At 36.7% G+C, this 27,579-nt stretch overlaps 1 long non-coding RNA gene across 1 annotated transcript; it reads right to left on the bottom strand.

Annotated features, from left to right (window-relative positions):
• LOC140344337 (uncharacterized) lies at nt 1-27,579 on the bottom strand. The gene is made up of 4 exons (XR_011923554.1): nt 27,097-27,579; nt 12,839-12,973; nt 10,877-11,019; nt 1-389 (listed from the first exon to the last, which is right to left on the bottom strand). It is a non-coding gene; the product is annotated as an uncharacterized lncRNA (long non-coding RNA).

Genomic DNA, 27,579 nt, shown 5'->3' with positions numbered 1-27,579 from the left:
GCATGTTAAAAGAAGATCTGTGGGCTGCATGTTCATTTATATGACCCATTTATATATAAAGTTTAACAAATAACAGACATGCAAAAGGGTTTTTTTGGCTAAATATATTAAGAAAAATATTTTTAATAGTTTTAAACTATGATACTGTAAAAATTACATTACTTCAGCGTGCAAAAAACAGTTAGACAATTATACCAACCTCATCCAACGTTTTTGAGGACATTGGGATATCATACTATACAGATGCTTCTACTAAAATGATGAAATGTTCTTATTCAGTCCATAAGAAAATAAAGTTTCTTGAAACAGTACACATGCAATCCGTTTCTTATTTATTCCTGACGCAATTCGTCTTAATGGCTTCCTCAAGGAAACGTAAGATGGATAAACTGTTGGATAAAATCATACAGTTAGACACTGGAAAATATAACCATATCTTCTTTTATATATATATAAATATATTCACCCAATATAGGGAAAAATACATGAAATCACTTGGCATACTATGGAATCCTAAGCTCTGCTCATTGTGGGATGCATACACACAAGTAAAAGGGAGCAGGAGACTGGCCAAAGTTTTTACCAGAGGTAACAGTTCCTTGTTTTAAACATTTTGGTAAAAATGGACAAGTTTTTGCTATTTGCAGATGCCGGACAGACAATAACACTTGAAATATGCTGGTTATGGATGCAGAAGCACAGGTAGAATGAGTAAAAAGAGTCCCTTGTTCCATGGGTTTTCATGGAAAAAAAGTTTGTTAGAAGGTTGCAAGCTTGTTTTAGTGTACGCCATGTTTAATAGTATTATGACTATATGTGGCAAAAAACTAAACTATGTTACAATTTCAATTGATTCACATAGTAAAACTCACAGTGGTAAGCTTATAGGGCTGAAGGGAAAATTAAAAAGGTATCATAGGTCTACAGTTTGTGTTTCCTGGAGGAAAACTATTAAGAAAGTGGTGAAACCTTGACATGAAGCCAATGAGCCATGAAACAAATCCCCAGAACTATCCCATTAAATAAATATGTGATTGATGCAGATAACTCACAAGCTGAGGTCTTGGTTCATTAATTGGTATTACAAGCTAAAAGGGCTGCCTCAATAAAAAGCTTTTCAATTGATATTTTTGTTTTTATTTAAATATTGTATAATTTTATCTTTTGTAAAATTATTAATAAAGATTTTTGTTAGTGATGTGTCGTATCCGATATTTACATGTTTTATAACAGATGCATATTTTCCAGGTCACCGCCACCATAGTAAACAGTTCTGTTGATTTGATGATTGCGCATCATATTTTTTATCAGGTTCAGAACACACAGCTCCTTTTTATTTGAAAATTTGATGCCCATTTCAATGTTGAACACCTATTACATACACATGAGCCCTAATCACCATGACACAAGCTGCTTTTTTTTATTTTGGAATAAAAAACCATAAAGCACACAATATACAGACATAAAACTAACACTTTATCTCAGCCTAAAAAAATAAAAATAAACTTTGCAACCAGCAACTGCTGAGACAATAATCAATGTGGGTAATAGTGTGTAGTATACAGCAGGGCTTGCAGGGTACAGCTGTAAAAAGAAGTTCAGTACATAAAAGTATGTAGAATGCAGTGGTCAGGAACGGGCCTGTGGTATGCCATGTAGAGGGTTGAAGTTCCCCTATACATTGGTGGTCAGTGGTGTAGTGCTCAGTGTAGCTGGTCCATGAGAAAGCTGCACCCTGCATTGGTTTTAGTAACTGCTAAGTGGTCTGTGGTGGTGTTCCACCTGTTACAGTAATTTTTTTACATAGGTGGTAAGTGGTATAGTGCCTACCTATGTTGGTGGGCATTAGTGCATTGCCTTTTACTTTAGTGGTTAATTGTGAAATGTCCCCTTTACATTGGTAGACAGTGGGGAAATGTCCCCTTACCCTGATGAAAGGTGGTTTATTACCCCCTGATATTGGGGGTCAGTGGTGAAGTGTCCTCATACACTAGTCTGTACAGTACAGTACTCCATTGATCATGGTGGTCAGCAGTGAAATGCCTCCTATGTTCACTTGAGTTACATTATCCTTTATGCTGGTGGTCTGTGTAGTGCCACCTTACATTGCTGGGCAGTAGTACAATGTACTTTCATGGTCAGTAGTGTAGAGCCCCTTTATGTTGGCATCAAATGTTGGTACTCCTTTTCAGGGATCAATGGAAAAGTACCTGTTATATTAGCGGATAATATTAAAATACCCTTTCATGTTATCTTTTTTATCATTGGTTAAGTGCTTTGAATGTTGGATGTCAGTGGGAGGTAAATAAAACATAAATCGTAGTGGTTTCCTATTTGAGAAAATAGGTAATATATGACTGTAAAGTCTAGGAAACACTGCACTGGACCTGTAAGTTATCATTCAAACCATACATAGGGTGTTCTAAGTGAGATAATATAAATTTTTCCACTTAAACATTAGTATACACTCACTGTCTTCTTTATTGTTTACTCCTGTTCAACTGCTTGTTAATGCAAATATTTATTCAGCCAATCACTTGGCATTGCGAAGACAACCTGATGAAGTTCAAACCGAGCATCAAAATGGGACAAAAAGGTGATTAAAATGACTTTAAATGAGGCATGGTTGTTGTTGACAGGCGGGCCGGTCTGAATGGTCAAACCGGTTTGAGTTGATAAAAAGGTAACAGTACCTCAAATAGTTACTTGCTACAACTAAAGTATACAGAAGAATATCTCTGTATGCACAACACAATAAATCTTGAAGTAGGTGGGCTATAGCAGCAAAAACAACCCTCTCTTTTAAGAACTGGCCCAGTTTTCATGGGCGCAAGAGAATATTGGAAAAACCTTGCCTACTCTGAGGAGTTTTGACTTTGGATTTCAGGGTCAGAATTTGAGATCAATTGTTGAGTCTGGTAGTGGTGATTTTCCTGTGTCATTTTAGGCTGACTATATTGATCCCTTTATAATCACAGCAAACCCATCCTCCGATGGCTGCTTCAAGAAGGATGTGGCATGTCCCAAAGCTTAACTCAAACTGATTACTTGAACATGACAGTGGTTCACTGCGCTCAAATGACCTCCACTCAATCCAATGGAATACCTCCTGGAAGTGTTTGAATAGGAAATTCACATCATGGATGTGCAGCTGACAAATCTACAGTACTTGTGTAATGCTATCATGTCAATATGGGCCAAAAACCTAGAGGAATGTTTGCAACACCTTGTTGAAATTATGCCTTAAAATATGGCAGTTCTAAAGGCAAAAGAGTATTTAAACCAATATTAGCAAGGTGTATGTTAGAAACATTTTAGATGGTGGAGAGGGGAAACCATTTAGGGTTCAACAGTTTAAAAAATCATGATTAAGTCTTTAAGAACTGCATAAATGTATGTAGAGGTTCAGAGCATAAAAACAGCAGATTAAAGTGTCCCTTTGGCTGTTATGTCCTATACCCTTTTCTTTAAATCCTTGTCTCTGCATGGTACCTGCTGAGCCCATGACCTTGATTCTATCTCATTTACATGGTGCATTTTTCATTCAGTGGAAATATCTCATTTCGGGACCTTTCCATCATTAACTGAATTTACAGCAATTTTCTCATGTGTTTTCTCCAAGGGATTCTGCTTTGAGATGCACATTAAATCTCCATTAATACCTCATTATCCCGTTGATACGATTACCACGATAATGAGGCAGAAATTCTAATTGTCCCTGGATCTTACTGTACAGTTCATATACCTGGCAAAGCATAGGCAAAAAAATAAATAAATAAATGTCATCCTTGTCTTACAATATCAAGTTATATTCTTAGCAAAAAAAAACAGTTTTAGGGTTATTAGACCCTTCGGAAAGAGTCTGCTGTTTAAAAACATAATGATACTGCATTCATTTGACACTAAACATTGTTCAAAGGTGAGACCTACTTATACTGGCCTGTTTTACATTAATGATGTTTTTTTTTTCTTAATAAGCACAGAAATATTTGGATGCTTTAATTCCACCTTTTCCAGTTCACAAAAAGGACATTGTGGAATTGGAGAGAGTGCAGAGAAGGGCAACTAAATTAATAAAAGGAATGGAGAAGCTCAGCTATGAGGAGAGATTAGCTGAACTGAATCTATTCTCCCTTGAGAAGAGACGTATAAGGGGGGATATGATCACCCTGTATAAATATATAAATGGTCCATATTGAAAACTAAGGACAAGGGGGTGCTCTTTGCGTCTAGAGGAAAAGAAATAAAATATACAAATATGATAGGGATTCCTCACAGTACAGTGAAAAATGTAAAATAGGCTCCCTCATTTTTAGCAACTGAACTGAGTCTATTCTCCCTTGAGAAGAGACGTTTAGGTTAAGAGGTTATATGATCACCCTATATAAATAAATAAATGGTCCATATAGTGAATTCTCTTCTCAATTATTCACTGTAAGGACAAGAGGGCACTCCTTGCATCTGAAGGAAAAGAAGTTTAAGCTCCGGATAAGGAAGGGATTCTTCACTGTAAGTTCTGTGAAAATGTGAAATCGGCTCCTTCAGGAAGTAGTTTCAGCAACTACTATAGATTGCTTTAAGAAAAAGCTGGATGATTTCTAGAAGCACAGAATATACCTGGGTATTTAATATAAAAAGTAAAGATAACAGACTGTTAATCCAGGGAACCTTGAATTGCCTCATGGAATCAGGAAGGAATTTTTTTCTCCTGTTGGAGCAAGTTGGACTAGGGTTTTTTTTTCCTCTGGATCAACTATGTCCATGGGGTTTATATCTGGGATATGTTTATTTCCCTAGCGGATGAACTTGATGGACTTTTTTAACCTGGCTATGATGTATATCCTATTACATTTTATGTAATTTATTTGTGGATCAAATTGCATTGCATGAGATTACTAGGTATTTGAAGTAAAAGAACAAGCCATAATATCTATGTTTTGTTTCTTTTTTTTAATACTCATGTACCTGCTAGAGCGATTTTGCCTTAATGAACGAAAGACTGGTATCCCGATCCACTGTCCAAGTCCACAAATAAAATCAATAAATAGAACACAGTAGCATTAATATACTTACATCATCCACATATATTCACCTGTATATTTACTAGTACATAATATTGTACTACCATAGACAGACTAATCAGAGAATGTCGGAAGTTTTAGCAAAGCAGTTTTTTGTCCAATAAAATTCAATCAATTCCACTTCCACTAAAATGGAGAGTTAGTACAGATTTTTTATAGGGCCAGGGCCTTTTTTTACTTTAATAAGATATCAAGAAATTAAAATTAAAGTTTATTTACCTGTATGGAGCTGTAAATATTATCTGTATTACCTGGATTTTTCTATTCCCCCAGGGTAACCTCTCCATGAATTGAAGAGGTGACTTCTCACTATGATGCTCTCCCTTCTCCCTGATAATGATCAGATCCAATCATTGGCAGTTGTGTTTTGCTTTTTGCATAAAGCACATGTCATGGTGGGATTGGATGCTGTGGGTATTTCAAAAAGGAACACAGTGCATGTGTGGGTATCTCTTCCTTCCATGTAAGCATATTGAGCAGCCTTATACAGGTAAAAAAGCTGTAATTGTAAATTAGTTAGGATCATTATGAATATAATTATATATTGTTTTAGCCATAATTTTGTTAGATAATCCAGATGAAATTATAGTGATGAAACTTGTCGAGTATGAATATTCTCCTACCTACGATTGATGCATAAAACAATTTTTGGAAGTTGTTAAAGACTCATACAGCATTGTTGTATACTGTGTCATAATTGGTGGTTATGATTATAATATTGACAACAGTTTCCAGTGGGACACTTATTTAAATTGAATATTTTTATTATGATTGAATAAATACATTAATCTGTTTTCTATACCTTTATTGTGTCTGCTTTAAAAATACCATTTGCTTTGTTGTATAATTAGTCTGGATAACAAAGGAAGACAAAGACATGCATATAGCAAATTTAACCTCTTCCAAGAAGCTCCATGCTTGAGGATCCCTCTACCCCTGTGTACGTCCACTGTATTGTTCAATATTACCAATCTGTATTGAAGCAATGTGCTGAAGCAAAGAATGGGAGATATACTTTACTAAAGGTGGTCTATCAGAAGGCTTTAAAAAACAAAACAAAACAATAATTACCCTTTGGCGAAATAGTAATGTCTAATTAATGATAATTTGCTTTATACATGTATCATGGGTTTACAAGTGTCTGTGCACTTAATAATATCATGTTTCTTGCATATGAAATGATGAAATGTACAATCTCTATTTCAACAGACAGAACAGATAAATAAATACAGCATTTTTTAAAGAAAAACAATTGTTTTTACATGCAAATTACTTTTAACCACCTGAGCGTTACACTGATTTCTAGATTTCTGTTCCAAAAGCGTCACAGGTTTTCATGAATTTTTTTTTTTTAAATTGTAGACCTGTAACTTACAGAAATATGTCCGAATAGGGTTCTAGTAGATATCATGAATATAAAAAATGTTTGAAACACACAATCATGTAAAAAAAAAAAAAAAAAACTTTTAATAAAATTAAAGGAAAAACACAAAAATCAGCTTAAACAAGAACACATAAATAAATGAAAAATACTGAAAATGCGATAATTCGGTATAATGTATAGTAATATATTTTTCTAAAACACCTCCCTAGTGTCCGTCACATACCTATAGACAAAACCACATAAATATATTTTCTATTATTTTGTATTGGATTGGATACAGGACTTTGTATTAAATCCAATACAAAAAATTTGAATTTTCCGCTACGACCCTCATCGACGGGCGCACGCACGCGCATCATCAGGAATCGCAGAGGGACGCGTACGCAAATGCCGGGTATTCTAATTCTTTCCAAACTTCCATGCAAAAAGTGTTACATTTTTTGCATGGAAATTTATTTTGGATTGTAGGCTCTAATTCACCGAATTACCGCATAACTCACCAAAATATGTCCAAAATTTTATAAATTTAATAATTAAATTTTTTTTTTATAAAACATAAAAAAAACATAAAAAAAAAAAATCTTTAAAAAAAAACTAAAAAAAGTTTAAAAAAAAGTGTAAAATGTAATGTACAGTAGCTTATATAATATATATATAATACAATTATATATATATTATATAAGGATTTCTTTGTATTGAACTCAATACAGCTTTTTTGTATTGAGTTCAATACAAAGGAACTCAATGCAAAATTTTGAATTTGCCGCCCCGCCTCCCTCCCGCGCCGACGCACTCAGCGACGTCACCGGGAAACCCCGGTGATCGTCTCTGCACTCGCCGGCTGGACACCGAAGAGGACAGACGTGTCCGGAGGAGCGGAGGAAGAAGGTGAGTATTTTTTTTTTTTTTTTGTCCAGCGATCGACGCTGGACAGTGACAGGCACAGGGATAGGGGCAGGGACAGGGAGAGGAAGCCGGCTGGCTTAGAAAAGAAAGCCAGCTGGCTTTCTCCTCTAAGCCGGCCTTTTCTTTTAAGTAGAGGGACACCCAACGCTGGAGGATGACGCTGGAACATGGACCCGACGCTGGAACACGGAACCGACGCTGGATTAGCACAGCGGGACCAGGTAAGTGGGGATTTTAGTGTAGGCGAAAAAATACGGGGTTAACCAAAAGAGCAAAAATATTTAGTGCGAGAAATTACGGGCTTAGCGGTTAGGGGGTTAATGGCCCAAACTAGATTGATGTTGCTATAGTAACAATGTTTACTTTTGGATTTGGGACAAAGCCCCTGCTCATGAAGGCCTCCTTTTGTGGCTTAAATCTTTTTTGTGGTATTGATCAAAAACAAGCATGCAACTTAAAGTAAAATTCGTTCAAATTACTCAATATGTTTTCCCTTTAATTCATTGCTAATCTTTTTCTTTCCTGAAGCATAAATAAACTTGAAAGTAAAAATGTAATATAACTAAGTTAATATTACACTCTCTGTTTGTGGCTGCAGTCCCTTAAACAAGCTGGATTTTAAATATGGGCATTACTAGTGGGAAAGGTACTCCCTCTGGCAAACACTGTAACATCTGAGGGTGGGTTAAATAAGAGGGCATGGGAATTTATGCCTAGTAAAGAAAGTTGCACTTTTTTGATGGTGGGGAAAGGGGTTGTGTTGGGATAATTTTTTTTAGGGGTGAAATTTTTTGCTTCACAAGAGGTAATATTAAAAAAATGTGTGTGGGTATGTGTGAGAATTTTATAGTGTTGTTTGAATGAATGTCACTTTTTGTTGTGTATTAAGTAGCTGACCAATGGATTTTCTATGCTGGTATTAGAAGAATGCCATGTACGGGACAATACACAAAGTGCAGCTGTCAGGATTCTTAAATATACAATAAAACATACAATCTGCAGCTTTTAAAATATGTCAAGTGCCGTGAAGTGATTAACAAGAAGACTGAATGATGTAATTAAATCAAAAGGTTCTTTAACAAAGTATTAGTTTAAAGTGGACCTAAACTCAAAATGTTTACTTACATGAAACGGCAGATAATTATTTTATTTAAGGCCTAATCTACACGGACGTTTTCCCCAGCGTTTAACCTGAAGCTTTTAAAGCCCATGTTTGAAATCCCCATGCATTCCAATAAGTTAATCTATGCTGGAAATCTGGAAAATGCCCAAAAACATTGGAAACATGCAGGTTAATGCTTCTATTGATTTCAATGTAGCCTTTTCCCGTGTTTTTAAGCACTTATACCTTTAATGCGGGAAAAACGCAAGAAAACACGGCATAGGCGTGGCAAGCTTTAAAACGCTAATAAAAGTGCATAAAAACGCAGTAGGAATGTTTACATGTGTTTTTATAAACGTCCATGTAGACCCAGCCTAAAGTAAAATTTGTAAACCTCCTGGAAGTGTTGGAACAGAAAATTTGCATCATGGGTGGGCAGCTGACAAATTTACATTTGAATGTTTCCAGCACCTTGTTGAAATTATGCCTAAAAAAAATATGGCAGTTCTAAAGGTAAAAGGATATTTAAACTAATATTAGCAAGGTGTATGTTAGGTATATTTTTGATGGTGGAGAGGGGAAACTATTTAGGTTTCCACAGCTTAAACAATCATGATTAAGTCTTTAGGAAACGCATAAATTTGTGTTGAAGTTCATTGCATAAAAACAGCAGATTAAAGTGTCCTATTGGCTGTTATGTCTTATACCCTTAAAAAGCGGTGCAGCGCCTCTCTTTTCTGTCTTGCCTATGTCACACATTCTGGGAGCCTCTTGGCTGCTCCTTCTGTTCACGCCCTGATGTTGGGCATGCACTCTTTCTAATAGAAAAAAAAAATCGACGATCTCATACATGTCCAATGAGATCGCCCAGTGCCTGCTGCCGGGACAATGCAGGACCCTAACGAAGAAACCTCCTGACAGATCAATGGATCTGCAGAATTAATGTTAAATTTGTTTTTTTTCATTTTTAGTTAAGTTCTGCTTTAAGGGTGTGCCTATTGTGCATTTCAATTGAATTGTACAGGGTATAGGTCACAAAAAAAAAAGGAAAGGTTTAGAAATGATTGTATGTGTCTTATGTTTTCATATCACAAACAATCATATCATAACATATCATATCACTAAAATTGAAAACTGGTTAGCCATGCAGTCTAATATGGTCTATCCATGGTACTACACATATTGAATTTAGTGATCAGATTATCTAATTCTACTGTTCTAAATATATCTCTCAGTGGTTGGATATTACAGTATGGAATGTTGGAGACAAAAGAGTTTATGAAATTAAACTTTTTATGAAAAGTTTCCGAAATGCATTTATTGTTTATGATTTGTGTATTAGATCTATAGGGGAAAGAATCCATTATCTTGAGGCTTTTTGAAAACTTTTTCAAACATCTTGTGCCTTAAATATCTTTTTAAGGTTGAATTCATTATATAGGTGCTAATTGTGTTTGATCAGCTGAAATCAACTAGAAAATATGTTTCTTAGGATGTCTAATAGGTATAGGGCTTTCTAAACCAATTACATGATTCAAATTATTATTTAAAGTGGATCTAAAATCCCACTATGATAGTTTGCCATTAAACAGGTGTTTTTTGCAGAAATGTACAGGCTCAGTCCCTTCTGCAATAACTATTGCTATTTGCCTGATTGCAGACCAGCTGTCTAGTTTACATGTGCAGTTCAGTGTTTGTTGCCCAGGGATACCCAGCGATCCCAGCTATGTTTGCGCATGCTGGGAATAAATGCTTGTTCCTGTGCTGTGGGAACATTCTGATAATGCATATATGATATGCTTTAGAAATTGACCTGGGTATATATCCACTGCAAATTAATGTACTGCACAAAGATCATGAGTGATAATACACATACGCATATCGATTAAAGAGCAAATTAAAATGAAATGTATAATGTTTCATAACCTTCAGAATTATAAAACACTTAGGAGACACTTCAGAGTCATCTTGCCCACATAGGGCAAAATTACAAAGGGCGTGATTTACTAACACACTTCATGACGGGAGAAGAAAGACTTTAATGGATGAACCTGGGTGATCTAGCAAACCTGGAATAGATCTGGTCCAGTAATGCAAACATTTGCCAACAAATAGCAAATGACCCTCTTCTTTTCCTAGGGTCCGCTCTTCAGCCATCCTGATTAGCCAGGTTGGGATGAAGTAACTCTTGTGCAGGCATGGAGGAGTTCATGCAGATCTGGCAAGGGCAGAGAAAGCTGGGATGTGCTGGGTCATCCCAACGTTTATTTGACAAATGAAGACAGCAATCAGTTAGGCAAGTATGTTTTAATGCAGAAGGGACATTGTCTGTCTCTTTCTGAAATAAAGCCTTGTCTGATACCAGTTTTTCAGAGTTGAACTTTGGTTCCATTTTAAACTCACCTTGTATGCACTTCCTTTACAGTTTCTTCCTCTGTTGAAGCCAGTGCTTCTTAGGAAGGGGGGACTGTGGCATTCTTCCTTGTAACCATTGTGAAATTAGGTTCTGGTCCCCAAGTCTCCAACCCTGCTGATTTTAGTGACAGCTGTAAGGGAGAGGTAATACTAGCATGGTAAATACAAGTCAGAGAGGATGGCGCTATAACACTGCCCAAACAAGCAAAGATAGATAGATTATACATAGTGCCAAAATAAAAGGAAAAAAAAGAAAACAAATACACACAATAATAAATGGTGCCTGTAAGGCATAATACAATACTTCACTTCTATATCTTAGAATAGGTAGCATTTTCAGGGATTTAATATGTTATTCTTTTGGTATAAGTGTTGAGAAGCTTAATTGCTTTGGCTGCTGCAGTTTTATGAAATAAACTGATGCTAGTCACAGTAGCCAAATCTCCTTTTTACAGGTTCCTGGCTAGGAAACTGTTTGTTGGCATAAACAGATAGGAATGATAAAAATCTCACTGATTGCTCTGAGAACCGAACATGTTCTCATCATGTTTTGGCAGCCTGGAAAAGGTCTGTAGTTTTGTTTAATGTTCTGCTATTGGCAAATTGTAAAGCCCTAACAGAGAATTCTGAAGTTGTTTTATGGCTGGAAGAAAGCTTAGAGTGTGTGGAAATATGCAATAAACAGGCAGATTGGCTAGCATGCAAATAGGTATTATTTCATGTACTACTAAAGTAATATGGGGGAGTCTGCTGCCTTCTAGAGTCAGAGGCAGAAAAAATGAATTAATAATATGAGTTATATGGAGTAATTTCATGTAGCAGTAGATGTTACAGGCCAAAAGTAAAAGAGGTTATCATTATTGGTGTTATAACTGCCAGAAATAAATTTAGAAAACAACTTCAATAACACAGTCATTTTAAAGAGCCAATTCACCCAAAGCTGATAGTTCTGCCTTTTGTAGGATAACCAAAAATAGTATTTCTATGTTGGGTGCTAATTATGTCCCTCAGAACAGAATTTGAAAAAAAGTTGTCCAGGCAACCTTTTATTATTTCTATTTACTTAGCTCACAATATATTATTGTGGTGGTCTGTTGGAAGTACATTGCTGGACAGTTGGAAGAATGTCATCCCTACAGACAGCCAAAAGGTTAAACTGGGTGACCTAAACTGACCTGAGGAAAACAAACTGTTCAGAAAACCCATAGCAACCACTGGAGACCCCCTGAATGAGAATCACTGCTTTAGAAGTCTGCAACATCCTTTTAGTGGAGATTCTAGACCCTTTATTTATTAAACTGAGTTTTACTACTGATACATTATTTTGTAACATAAGATAAAAGAAAAGGCAGATGATTTGCAAGTGACATAAATAAATTAGCCCTACCCTACTTTTAAAAACCCCAAAAGTTTTTACAAATCTTTCCTTTTATTTTTTTTCCTAGTGATCACGTTGGTAACACATTTCCTATCTTAGAATGACAATGCTTATGCACTATACTTTATCAAAGAAGTTGTTTTCGTCATAGAACAGAAAATGTGTTATAACTACAGAAGACCTTTGTTTATCATCTTCTCCATAAGGCAACAAGGTTCTGTAATTCTCAGAGAAGCACGGGGCAGGGCTGCTAAAAATTGCTTGGCATAATACTGCAAAGTGTTCAGGAAAGTTATCTTGATTTCCAACAGGATAAACAGATATTTTTTAACTTCTAATAAATTGATATAAAACTTTTTCAAAAATATACCTAAAAGACCAAATGGGGCAACTAATTAATGCTCATTGTAAGGGTTTTCATACTATTTAGGTAGGGTATCATTTACAGAGGACAGGATATCTTTTATATCCTTTGGTATCCTTATATTTGGTAACTTGCAATACTTCATGTTCCAAACTTTTTGTACTGGAATCAAGATCAAGACCTAATGAGAGCGTTCTCAGATACCTACGTCATGCATTCTGGGAGTCTCTGGCTGCTCCTGCTGAAAATGGCAGCGTCCGGCACTTCCACTGCACCAGGACAAAGAGGAAATCCAGGACGATGTGGGACCAGATTGTGGGAAGGAACAGCGCCATTGAGGGATCTAAGGGATTAAAGCTAAGTGTCATTTTTTTGTTATTAGTATAGATCAGCTTTATGGTTCTCTTTAAATGTATGCCAAACCAAAAATGTCAGACTGGTAAAGATTGGTTATGATCTACTCACAATTGATCCAGGGAAAGGCAAACAAACTCTTGTAAAACATGATTCAAATTGTTTCAAGAGGGAAAAAATTATTTCTGATCCTCACTGGATCTTCTCTGAATCATCAGTCTCTGGTGTTATAAATGTTACTTATAATACTTATAAATGTTAAAAGCCAGTTATATTCTGTAAAATTTTGGATAACTTTGCATTTGTCTGTTCTAGAAGTGTTGCATGCCTAGTCATTTCATGGTTAATAGAAGACCCAATACTGATGTAAAGAGTTAGTAGAAGGAATAAAAATATGCAGCAAGGGACAAAACCATGTACTAGATATTGAAAATGTTTTAGCCAGTTCCTAACTCCTAAAGGCATTACAAGTTGGCAATTGGGTATAAAACCATTTTTGCTGTCCCTTTTGTAATCTTAAACTAGGAACATTTATAGAATTGACCAATAATGGTATCCTAAGGAACAGAGCACGAGTACAAGTTATAAAACTGTACACATATGGGCAGGAAGATATTGCAATTTGCAGGAAACTTAGCAAGTTACCCAAAAAATAAACAAAATAATAAACATTAGCCATACAGCTCCTGACCAAAATGCAAAGCCTATCAGTATGGGCAACTTTTCTTGTGGAATTCTTTTCTCTGCAGCTTCCAGATGCCTACATATAAGCCTGTTAAACTAAAAAGTACACCTGTCCTCAGGCTGTACAGGCAGGGAAAGTTCTGAATGTGAACCAGGTGGTCAGGGACCCCTCCCATCTCTTCCCTTACCAGCTCCAGAACCCTAAACTGGAGCCTAAAACTTTTCCAGTTCTCCAAAACCACTATGGAAAACTAATAAACTATTCCTGGCGCCTTTAACTCATGAAACGCCTGAACCTTGGTGCAGTGTAAACACCATTGCACAACTTTCCAATTAAGTATTGTGACACCCTGTCAATATATATATATATATTAAATATATGATACAGTAATTTACACAGAATTTGCATCATCTGCAAAAACCATGGAATTTTTCAAATACCAAAAATAAAAGCAGGTACTCATCACTCAGGTCTTTACTAGCTGTCAGTTATGTTGTGTGAAGGGTGAGCTGGGTAAGCTGTTAGTGAAGGAGAGGTTTGGTTGCAGTCATTCCATTGAGGCTATCATGCAAAGAGTAAAGTGGATTGGTTTTTATGTTTGAAGAGGATGAGATGTCAGTGTTTGCCTGGGGTACAAAAATTTTGTCAGTCTGAAGAGCAGGTAATCATTGGTAATGAAATGGGGAATTTTTGATTGTGACAAAATATGAAACAATATGACTATAAGGTTACAGTTTAAGGCATAAAACCTGCGTCTGACCATTTCTAAATTGTGCATCTGTTTAAAGTATTACTTTTTCTTTAACAACTAAATGTGTTGCAGATCTGTCATAATTGGCTTTACAAGATTACAGATGCAATGTCACAAATAAACAGAAAAACTGTGTAGCCAAGTTACTTCATAAATTCCCCTTGCAGTCTCCCATCTGCTAAGATGGCACAGCATTATGCCACAAACTCCTGGGTAAAGTAAACCTGATGTGAGAAAAATATAGGACCACCATCCCTGACCTTTTTTTGAAAATGCTGGTTGTCAGGTAGTTGTTTTGCTTTTCTGGTTTTAGTACTTTCTGAATTACTGACCCAGACAAGGGCATAGATCAGGAAAGACAGAAGAAAGATCTTGGGACTTGTATACTTTTTTCGAGTTACTGCCCTGACCTCTGACAATGAAGCAAGTGTTGATTCAGAAAAAAAGTTAGGTAAGTCGAAACAGTACACCCTTACCTTTTTTAAGTATTAAAAGGGGAAGTAGCAACCAGGTGCTGTTAATCAAATACACTGGATTAATTGATCATCAGCAAGTCTGACCTCCTAAAAAGCAGAAGTTTTTGCAGTGTCCCAGTCTGGAGCATTTAGGTTTGTTACCACAATGACAAGTAAGAAAGACATCAGCGATAATCTTAGAGAAACAATTGTTGCTGCTGGTTATAGAGGTATTTCCAAAATCTATCATTCTATAATGAGAAAGACTATTCACAAGTGAAAAGCATTCAGGACAATTGCCAGTCTTCCCAGGAGTGGACATCCCAGCAAATTCATGCCAACGTCATAATTTGGAAGAAACCCAGGAGCTACATCTCATACTCTACAGGCCTAAGTTAGCTTGTTAAATGTTAAAGTTCATGACAGTTGAAAGACTAAAGACTAAACAAGTGGAGCTTGAAAAGAACATGACAGCATGGCTTACATTTGTAAAGTTGCATTTGAACAACCCACAAGATGTCTGGAACAATGTCCTTTAGACAGAGGAGACCAAAGTGTAAACGTTTGTCCATAATGTAAAATGTCATATTTGACAAAAACCAACCACATCATATCAGCACAAATACTTCATATCAGGTTAGAGGTTAAAAAAAGTTTATAACCTGCTAAGTACCAGATAATGTTTTTTCTATTCTGTCCCAATACATAAAACCTTGGATTTGAAAGGTGTAGTTTCTTTTTCTCACAACTGTATGTCGGTAAAAAAAGTCTTACCAGGAGATGAAGGGTAATGCGGGGGAAAAGTGTCACCTTAGTCCCCATGTTTGTAGAGACCCATGTTCACTATTTAGGGGCATTGCCTGCCCAGAACCCCCTCTTACGTTTAATTTACTTGTAGCCTCTCCTTGCTCTACCTGCAGTCCTTTAAATGCTGTTCGCTGCTTGTACTGAGCACCAACTTGGATGGTATTGCTGGGCTGGGGGTTGGAGTTATTACTGACCCTGAAACCTGTTGGGGGTTTACTTTGGGGTTATCATGACACATACCTGTGGCTACATCTGTTTATTTAAACATATACAATTTTTGCAGTATTTGGCTACATATTTCAACTTGTCTTAAGACCCTCATTTTGTTGAGACTCCCCTAACTACAACAAGGTAGCCAAGTACTTTGTAGTACTTTGAACTAGATTAAGATAAATTTGCTGTTTGGACTTTGCTGCCTATGTCATGTTAGAAAGCTGTCTTTTTACAGGTCTCTCAAGCTGCCAAAGGGTTAATAGCCCACAAGCTCCAATCCGTATAATCAACATTCACTCCCGTTTCCAAGTTTAAATTGAGCAATTGTTTAATTATGCGTAAGCGGCAATACATCCAGCACGTTATCTAAATCACCGCTTTAATTTCTGGACTCCCCAATCCAAATTGTTTTTTTTCCTCCCTTTTTTCCCCTCTTTCTCGTTCCATCCCTCCGCATCATTAACGCCGGAGAGTTAATGAATATAAAAAGGGAAGAGGCTAATTATGCTTTAATTTACAATGATGGTGCTATCGTGGGACCAAGCAAAATGTGTTTTCAAAACAATTATAAAATGCATTAGGCACTGGTAAATAGAATCAGTCTGTCGGCAGATGTATAGAGGATAATGTACATAATGTATAGGGAGAATGACATGTATTTTTATGCCACCTGAGAAAAATCTGAGTAAGTAAAGAAAAAATCAAGACATTTCTTAGCATTATTTTAAGTCAAATTTACTTACAGAAAATGGAATTGACCTGTTGCTTGTAGATTTATTGCAGACAGAGGTAATTTTAAGCCAATGAATATCTACAAATGTGTAAATGTAAAATGCCTGTGTATTTTAAAGCTGAACTTCAGGCAGAGATAACTAGTGTAAATTCTAGAGTTTAACTGGTATGAACTTCTTGTAGTCACTTGATCAACAGCACTGGGATGGAAGGGCAGCTTGTGCATGTGCATGGATGCACGTTAGGCATGTGCTAACAAGAAACCTGCTGATAGGACAAGATATGACTTCATCAGTCTGATGCTTCTTTATTGTTCAATCACAAGCTTTGGACAGGGAGGTAACAAAGCTTTGCTGCCTAACTTGAAAGAGCAAAGTCAGGTCACCAACATGGCTGTACTGACCAGTAGGGCTAAAACTTAAAAATAAATCAATTGATTACCCATTTGACAAGAACCACATTGTCCAGAAAACAAAAATCACCACATTTAATATTTATATAAATGGTAGTGGTCACCCGTGAGTTGATCCCTGCTGCTATTTAGGCAGACAAACAATTTTATGTTAGGGGTGTCACAAAGTTTACCTATACAATAGGCCAGATTAATCAGTACAGGTTGATTCCTGGGGGTAATACTGATGCACATAGATGGGAGTTGCAACTGCTGCGTCTGTGGGGATGGGTCTGTTATCTATTTCCCAGGATTCTGTTATAATGCTGTAGTTTCCCTTTGGTAACAGGCCCCTTTGAAAGCGTGGGGGTGGGGGGAGCTAGGTCTGGCTAGCCAGGGCATGGATTTTGGGCTGCTGGGGAGGAAAGCGAGCATCCTCCTGCAGCCCAAGATTTTCCTCACACTAAGGCCCTGATTTATTAAAGTTCTCCAAGACTGGATAGAATACACTTTCACCAGTGAAGCTGGGTGATCCAGCAAATTTGGAATGGATCTGGTCCAGAATTGAAAACATTTGCTAACAAATACCTAATGACTTTGATACCTAATGAAATCCACTCCAGATTTTCTGTATCACCCAGCTTCACTGATGAAAGTGTAATCTCTCCTGCCTTGAAGAACTTTAATAAAGCAGGGCCTAAAGGAGAAGTTGTCAGAAATGGCCACTCCTAAAAGGATGCTAGTGAGACAGGAGCCAGCATGTGATTAGTGTCAAGACTGTTGCAACAAGAGTGACCCACTTCACTGTAGAGTTTTTTCACAGATGTGAGACTACAGGTATTGACTGGCAATTTAGGTCTTAGTCCAAGCTTAGAGTGAGTATGTAGGTGTTCCATGTTTGAGCCCTGTGGTAAGGGACTTCAGATTGGGACTTTCTGTTTGCCTGACACTCTACACCCCTTAGTCCTTTCTCCTGCTATTTGCATTGACCAATAAACATCCATTGGCCAAAGAACTAAATGATTATTTTTGCCACATTCAGCCATTTCAGCTAGAGTAAGTTCTCCAATGCATAAATAGGATATATGATGCTGGGATAAAACAAAATGCTGACCCGTGCTGAAAAATCAATTGGCCCACATATTGCTGCATTAATTTTATCTTAAGGGCAGAGTATGCCACAATTATCAGAATTATGAAAATGCCCTATAGTAAACACAGGGAAAATACCCTTAAATGACCTCAGTTGCAATATGCTCTTATTTACTATTTTTTTTTTGCACAGTGACAGTAATAAGTAATCTAGGAAGAGACAGCCGAAAGGCAAAGAAAAGTCTTGTGTCTGCACACAGCATCACTACTGCTAGACACAGCAAAATGTCATGGCCAACTCAAGTTAATCATGTCTAGCACTAGACTGTAGAGCACCAGTTTAGCCTTTGCCCACTGAAGTGTCAAATTAAATAAAAAATAAATAAATAAACACATGGAAAAAACAGATTAAAATTCTAGTACCATATTGCTTATCTATCATATACCATCTTCATAATGTAACTATGTGTCATGTAGCGTATGTTCACCCTTCTGCAAATATTAAAGAATATAAAGATTCAATGTTCTAATTAATCCCTGTAGAGAAGCTGTCACTTCTTCAATTGGGTTTGAAGGCCTGTGTCATTAATTTGCATGAAAATAAATCTTGACCAAAAATCAACAAACCAGCACACCAAAGCGTTACAGTTATAAATATAATTTGTTTAAGGGCTGGAAGCATAAATTGAGCGTTGGTTGTACAAACAGCCTTTTTTCAATAAATAGCTTTTAATTCTTATGTGCTAATCTGTAAGTGCAGAAACCCATAGTAACCAATCAGAATTTACCTTATACAGATTTGTTTTTAGCAAAGTAATTTTAGCTGGTTGTGAACTTTGGGAAAAACTAAAGTGGTACAATAAAATAATAGCTGGGGGTTATACGAGTTTTGTAGACACATGTCTCTTTTGCCCAAAAAACCCCAAAACATTTGCACTATATTTCCAGCAATACTTTTATTTTTTATGTACGCTGCACAGTGCAGTGTAAACCCCAGCTGATTTTTAGAAAGATGTTTTTCCTTCACACCTATGCACATATTACATCATCAGTGGCCAAAAAAGGATTTTAGTGACACGCAGAAGGTGGGGATGGAGAAGTGAATATAACCTGAACCTGTCTTTGCCAAAGTAAGAGGTAGATGTGTACTATACCATGCTGTGCATACTTGCACAGTTATAAAAGAGCTCCCACAAGCCCACAAAATGTACTTACTGTATGTTTTAAAGTGTAACTGCTCTTTAACGCAGACCTAACACGAAGAGGTTATGAAAACTTCCATTGCTGACTTTATTCTAAAGAATGCTAATTACCCGGATATAAAGCTGAACTTTTGATTTCAGTAGTTTCAGTCACATACCTTGAATCAAGCATAGATAACTGTGTGGCAAATTGTGTGATAGTAAGCTAAACATACTCATTCAGTGATTCAGTGATCAGACAGTAATAATGGCAGAGGATTAGAACACCAAACAGGTGAGAAAATGAGGGTTACAAGATCTGTTAGAGAAAGATTGTCTCATTTACAGCGGGCTACATTACCCGATCTCGCACCTGCACAGTGCATAATCAGGTGACGTAGCCAGAAGATGGAAGAAGAAGACTAGTAGGGCCTGGCACTTTTTCTGTGTTGTGACGAGGAAGAATTCCAGGACCCGATTGAGGAAAGGTCCAGCGAGATTGAGCGATCTGCGGAATTAAAGATGAGTGTGTTTTTTTTTCAGTTTAGTTCTGCTTAATATTGAATCCAGCTAGCCCCAGTTCCTCCTTGCAATCTTTTACTCACTTGTCCTTGATACGGCAAGATTCAACCTCTTATTTAAAAAAAAATCACTTTTTCCACACATTTTTGAAGTGTTATTAGGTTTTACTTATTTGGACAGTGCAATTGCATTTAAATTTTTTCTATATTACAACCCTATCTAAAGATCTATTGCAAATCCATTTTAATATGATAAATGGATTCAGCGAGAACATGTATACCGGCAATGTGGCGTCACTCCGGGTCTCCAGGAATAGCCCGAGCTTTGTATGATGGAGGACCTAACTGCCTCTCTTAGAGATAATGAGGAGGCTACAAACTGGAGATGTTCTACTGGACCATGTTCCGTGAATCCTCGGACTACTTGACAGCTATACATGCTGACTCTTGATTTTTCCTGGATCTCATCCTCTCCTAAGACAGTCAGTGTTACTCTCTCTCTTCTTTGAACTCTAGGCTTTAGGAATTCCAATCAAATCCCAATGAATCCCCCATATTCTCTCCCCTACAAAAATTCCACCCTGCCTCTGTAAAAGTTTGTATTTTGTAATAAAAACAAAAGAAAAATTACGGGTTGGGTCCACTGGGATTCCTTAATATTGTGTTAAAAGCAAAAAGTTACACTTTTTTTTGGCAAAAGACTGTTGCAGATTGTAGGAGAATTCTCTGACTGATTGATGGAACAATAATGACTGTGATATTTTAATTGCATTTTGTTCTTTTGTACGTGTTCTGTACAATGTACAAATTTGTTTTGATCTTTGTGTTCAATATGCATGTATTGTATATTTCCCTTGTTGTACTTACCTAATAAAGTTTTAAATTAAAAAAAAAATTCTAGGACCTTTTGTTATTCATTGTTATGCTGGCACCCTGTGGTCACTTTTTTACCTGCATTCATCCTTATATGATATAATTGTATCATATCATTGTAAGGCTTAGTTCACCCTGACAGCCTACCAACCCCTGATCAACCATCAGTGCAATGTTTCTTTACTTAAATAAATTAGATTGTTCAGAGGCAGTTTTGATAAGCAGTTGTTTTGGTAGATTCTGTGTTCCCAGATGTTGCTCCCTCTTTCACCAGTTTGACCAAATTCCTGACAAACATTATGAACAAATGCCAATTTAGATGCAGGCAGTTAATTTCATACATTTAAGAAGTGTTATAACCCTACTGCTTCACAACCCATTGTGTGATCAAGGTCTTAGTTCCTGCTATTCTCCCTGCAAGGCATGCATTGAGCTGAGAAGAATATTAAAACATATAAAAATAATCATTTTCACCTTTAAAAACCAACATATACTGCATCCTATTGTTTGTCTCAACCTTCGGCATGCAATGCAAAGATATTTGGGGATAAAAAGTGTTTAGTGAGTTTGGCTGATATAATTGAAAACTGTATGCAGTGGCTGCAATGGTTCCTAAACTTTATAGACTTTATTTTTTGGGGGTCATTCCCAAGCTCGGGCAACCCTAAAAAAAGTTATAGTACCAAAATCTATTTACATTTTTAAAATGAATATTTATTAATTTTTACACATAAATAAAATACAGATAGAGCAAAAAAAAAGAGATGGATAACAAAGAAAAATAATCAAAAGAAACACACAACGATAATAATCTTATGATAACACTGGGGAACAATTTTGAACAAATTTTTTGTTTACTTCAATTTTTAGGTTTATATACACTAAAATAGGTATGCCTTTTCTGAAAGTGCAGTTAGTTTTCTTCTATACAGCCCAAGGAGCGTGGCAACCTGCACTTCAATGGAATTCACAAAATTGGTTCGCCGAAATTTTGCAGGCCCATCGGAAGTTCGGGGAAATTTTCATGAGAATGTCAGAGGCATTTTGGCTCATCCCTAATTACTAATTGCCACTAATGGACTATGCGTGGACAGAACCAAAAAATATGGTGTAGGGTACCTACTTCAGAGCCACATCTCCAACAGAAATTACTAGTGGTAATAACTTATTAAGTACCTTCAGGGTGTATCAATATTTTGTATGTGCTTTTTTTAAAGATAGTACATAGGAAGCTTTTCTGAGTTTGTTGCCAGATAGCTGTGACTAATCAGCTGTGACTGCAGGTTCCCACGCTCCCCGAGCTATCATTGATAAGTACAGTCCGGTGACCATGGGAACTGAACTCAGATGAACTCTCAATGGAGAAACTCCATTGAGAGTTCGTCTGGAGTTCGCCTGCAGTCACAGCTAGTTGGAGGCACTCGCGTGCCTCCAATCAGCTGTGACCACAGGTTCCCACGCTCCCCGGGCTGTACTTATTAATGATAAGTACAGCCCAGTGACCGTGGAAATTGAACTCAGATGAACTCTGAATGGAGAAACTCCATTGAGAGTACATCTGGAGTTCGCCTGCAGTCTCAGAACTCGCGTGCCTCCAAACAGCTGTGACCTCAAGTTCACACGCTTCCTGGGCTGTATTTATCAAAATTATATTTTTATTAGTTTTTTTTTATTAGTTTGATTAATTATTCAAACTGCAAGGTTTAACCAGATTTAAATGACATTTACTGTCGAAAGAAGATAAGACAAACTCAGAAAACAACAATAACAAAGGCTTACAATATTAGATGTTAAGAAATGAATTTACTTCGCTTAGATTAGGGTCTGTTAGTTGCAGTACTTTAGTACATGTTAGGGTTTAATTAATATATACTGGCATCCAGCATGCTTAGTTGTTTTTAGCTTCTTAGCACTCAAACTTTCCTTCACAGTGATAAAAAGCATAAGGTATTATATATGTCAATCTAAAGTCAAAAGTTAAGGATTTACTATGGTAAATAGAACATGTAGAAATGCAAATGATGTTGAAAAAATAGCCTGAAAAATTGACCTTTTGTCTCGAATTAATCTTAAAAGAAAACAACAGTGCATTTCCTGCATATTAACATACCTAGATATAAAGATACTGTGCCCATAACCTTTTAGCTCTATAGCTGTAGCTTTGGAGAAACCTTCCTGCTTTTGCTCCAAAACATCTCCAGCTGCTTCATGAAAATTTCCTCCAGTTATCAGATCACAAGTCATCAAGTGAAAGCTGTGGAACAAGGAAAAAAACCTTGCTAGAGAAATACTTCCTGGTGGAAAATCAATTACTGCCTTGAAAAAATATGGACCTAAAAGATTCTCCATCAGAGAATGTTTCAGTGAATGTCTGATTCACTATGTCATATTTCAGTGAATGTCTGATTCACTTTATAAATTGAACCCTTAGAGTAATGATTAAAGGAAGCCTCAAAAAAAATTAACCAGCAAGGGTAAGTGCAAATGATTGTCTTTTCTTATGAGTTAAAAGTCAACATATCCCTCTGCTTTCAGGCTTGAACGAGCAAGAAAGTACCTGACTTGGCAAAGAAAAGTGTGATTGTCAAAGCAAGCTGTGAGTGCATTTTTGCTATTAAAGACTTAAACTAATTGAAAGATGTTTTGAATCCAGTGCATAGCCTTTACAATGATTTATAAACATATATAAAAGCATACATATATGCAAGGTGCTATTTTATTTATGTATGCAATTTTATCACTAACAAACATTTCTAGTGACAATTCATTAGTATCTGTACCTAGCTTTAAACTGTAAGCAGGAGAAAAAAAACCTTCAAGACTCAGTTTTTATAAACTGTGTTTCAAGCATTACAATTAAATTAAAGGGTAACCTTTTACATATACAACCTCAAAGTGTATTGTTAGGTTAAGGCTCTGGATGGCAGTAGCTAGCTGCTAGTTTCTTCTTTTGGATACTGTCACATACACAGTGATTTTACTTTTTTGGCTGCTATCTGACGGGGTTCCAAATAAGACAATGTTCTGTGAATGTCAGTGTGGTGTTAACACTACAGTGATCCTCTAAAGGCAAGAGCCATTAAACCGTGAACCTGACTGAATTCTGCTTGTAAGATGGAAATAAACAACTTGATAGTACTTTTTAACCATGGATGAGCATTGTCAAGAGAATACTCCTGTTAGAAAACAAGACACCTAGCTTTAACTTCATTCAAAATTTGCTCAGGATAATAGCGTTGCTGCTTTTTTTCCCTTTGTAAACCTACCAAAAATCAGATACAACCTGGTTTACTGTAAACAAAGGATGTGGCAAGGCTAGTCAAACGTTGGATATACCGAAATGTATAAGACATTTTAAGCATATATAAATATATATATATATATATATATATATACATACATACCTAAATAAATATATATATATATATATATATTACAATCTCATTAGCAATTATGATGATGATAATAATAATTATGACATTGGTATTAGTAAACTTTTGCCTCATACGTCCCAGTCTACTGTTTGCCAAGACGGCTTGTGAACAATAATTAGATTTGTGGGGGGATTTTTTGTTTTTTATTCTGGAAAATAAAGCTTTACCAAAAGTTGCTCAATCAGATTTCACTGCAAATTATAAGCTTTTCATATTTTGCATTAGACGTCAGACAGCCTTGCTCATTTCCTGGCTGGAGAATATCCAGCATCATGTAGCCTTTTCCTCTCCAGCCTGACTGTCCCTAGCCTTTACCTTTCTTTTGCTACATTTCAGTTCTTGAGCAGGCATGTCCAAAGTCCGGCCTGGATCTGTTGAGGTACTCCTTCATGAATGCACAATGGACATAAGTATGTGCACGCTCTTGCACCTGTTTGCTCTGAGCTAATCTGAGATATTTTCAATAATTAGTATTAGGGACAATATATAAGACTTTCTGTTGTTTGTAATTGTAGTTAAAGATGTCAGTTCCACATAATAATAGGTAATGAATGTAAGACCAAACAGCAGCTTTACAGATCCTTTCTAGAGAGCTTTGCATACAGCTGCCCAGGAGGTGGATAGGTTTATTTTAGAATGAACTGTTAAGTACTGTGGACATAAGCACTTGTAAGCCCTGTAGGCCAGAGTTATCACCCTGAGTATCCATAAAGCTATGTGTCAACTCGAAGTCCATTTTCCTTTATACTTCCCTGACAAGAGTACAAACAAATGTCCTCAAGTTCTGAAAAAGGCCTTTTTCTTGGGGTAGGCCATGATGGTTTTCTTAGGGTCTACAGAGTTCACTTGGGTGTCGTCTTGGCTAAAGTTAGTAGAATGATATGTTGGTTGGTATCAGAGGCTGAAGATACTTTGAGTGTAAACACCAACATGGGTGCTAGAACAACCATGTCTGGGCTGGAGGTTAGGAAGGGGTCTTTTACTCCTATTGAAGGTATTTATCCTCACAGCTATAGTGATGGTGACCAGGAATGATAGGCGTTCTTGATGGTTTCAGGTGGCTCATTGCCTTAAATAACTTGGATTTTCTGAACCTAAGGTTAATAGTCTTTGAGAAGAGAAAGATGCAAGGGGCATGGACAGAAAACAGGCCCCTGCTACATTGCATGGGATGAAGAGGTAGAAGCTGATGATTCACTACCTTTCTTCTAATACCCTCACTAGGACTATTCTCCCAGGTAAAACTGTTCCGAGAAGCTGTAGGCTGTCCTTTATCTGTGTTTACTAGCCATCCAAAGTTATCCAGGATTTGCAGAACTATATCATTGTCTCTTCATAATATATCCTTTTTTGACACTTTTAGAAGTAAAATGTCATCCAAATAATAAAAGATCCTTATCCCTTTTTCTTTGAGTGAAATGGTCAGCCAAGAGGCATATGAGTTAGAATTGCCTTTTTCCAACTGTAAAAAACAAAATTTGAATGCAACTCTCTCACGGGAATATGGAAAATGTGTCCTTTAGGCCAACAAAGAGGGCCCAGTTTTAAAGTTAGATGACTTACTGTATGGCCCTTAAGGTTTAAAAGTGTTTACTTATTAAAATTTCTCTTTTTTAATGGATTTGTTTGGTTTCAGTAAACATTTCTTCAGTCTCCATTTTTTTGACCATGAAAGTTGGAGCATATACTCCCAGGAAAAGATCTTGCTTGGGGACCAGCATTATGGCTTGTTGACATAGCTTGTTTATGTTAGTATTTTACATATGAAAAAAGTATCACCTTCTTGACAGTGGAAGCTGGATTCCTCATGGTAACAAAGCTGGAAAAATGCGTTTTGATAAACTATCATGAATGACCATGTGATCATGGACATAACCCACTCCTTACTACCTCTGCCTTGAAAGGGATGAATGACTGAATCCAGTTTGTTCCCAAAGAGAGTTTTACTCTTAAATGGGATCATGCATCAGTTTTGCTTTGATGCCAGGTCAGAAAACCAAGTTCTCAGTCACGGTGCTTTTCTTACTGTAATGTAACTTGACATGATTTTGGTACGGAACCTAATATAATTTAATGGAGGCCTTTGCCATAAATGCTGACATTATTTTCAAGATTGGCAAGTTTGCAGATATCTTAGATCTACTGAAATCTTTAGGCAATTATTTCTTCTCTCTGTCACTTATGCCTCTTGGGCTCTGGAGATTGAGGTTAGTGCTACTGCATGGCTATATGCTGATACTGCTAACAAATATATCTTTTTAGGATCTATATCAATATGTCTATCTAGAACTTCTTAAGAGACTGAATCATCCAAGAGTAATGTGTCTTGTCAGCCATATCAGTGAGAGTGAGTTCTATGTATTTGATAAGCGATTGTAGATTCAGAAAGTTATGTTATTCCCTATGCAAAGCAAGAAGAATATTTTCCCTGTTAAGAGAGAGATTTTCTTGGAATGAGGTGAAAGGGGGCTTGAATTTATGGACATTTTCATTTTTTCTACATCGCTATGCAGTGTAAGTAAAATAATGTAAGATGTGCTACACATTATCATTGTTGGCTCTATTCCTAATTGGCTAAGAACCACAAAACTTGTGGCAGCAAAAGATGTACTGGGGTTATAAATGCCCTCTAGGGAGGGCTGATTTAGGGTAACTGATAAAAGGAAAACGTTTCAAAGTCGCAAATGTATTTCTAATCATTTGAAGATAAATGAAATTAGAAAAACCACTTAATTCTGTTTAGTGATCAAAAGCAGTTACACATACACAATAATTTTTTGTAAATGTTACCATAATGTTAGTGAACTGCTGATGGACATATATAATGATGACCTGTAATATGGTATTATTCATGCCCTAACACAATCCTGCTTTATCATTACCACATATTTGTTAAAATTATTTCCAAAGTAGTAACTTACAACTCCAACTTATTTCTCAATGATAAGTTAGAACAAAGTATCAGGGTTCCACTTACCCTTTTGTTGCTCCACTTCATGAAAAGGATCTCCAGTGGGCTGTGTTTCCCTCCCAACCGACATCCCAGGGAAGCTGACAGAAAATGCCATTAGTAAGGACTGTGCAGATATGTGGGGGCTATTCCAACTTTTAGTAGTTCTGTCCTGTTGTGTTCTGGATGTAGGGGAGGGGAGAGCACACTAGGGAATCTGCCTTTTTATGATCCTGAGATCTACAAGTAATTTGTGGGTCCTATTTAGGGCCCACCATTTGACCTCTGATTAACCTGTGGCTGAAAAAAGCTCTCTCGGTCACATACTACCCTTAGCTTCTCTAGGAGCAATTTTAATAAATTTCCACCTTGCTTCTCTCTGTCTTTCTATTGCATGCTGCCTGGACCAAATCTTGTTTACCTCACCTGTCTGACTTTTGCATACCCCTACCTGGCTGGCAGATTTCTGTTTAGGTATCCCTTAACCTGCTCTTGCTGCACAATCTGGCC

This window comes from Pyxicephalus adspersus, chromosome Z, assembly GCF_032062135.1.
Source record: "Pyxicephalus adspersus chromosome Z, UCB_Pads_2.0, whole genome shotgun sequence".
Classification (NCBI taxonomy): Eukaryota; Metazoa; Chordata; class Amphibia; order Anura; family Pyxicephalidae; genus Pyxicephalus; species Pyxicephalus adspersus.
Note: the sequence above shows the minus strand (reverse complement) of the source record. Positions and strands in the feature narration are given on the sequence as shown.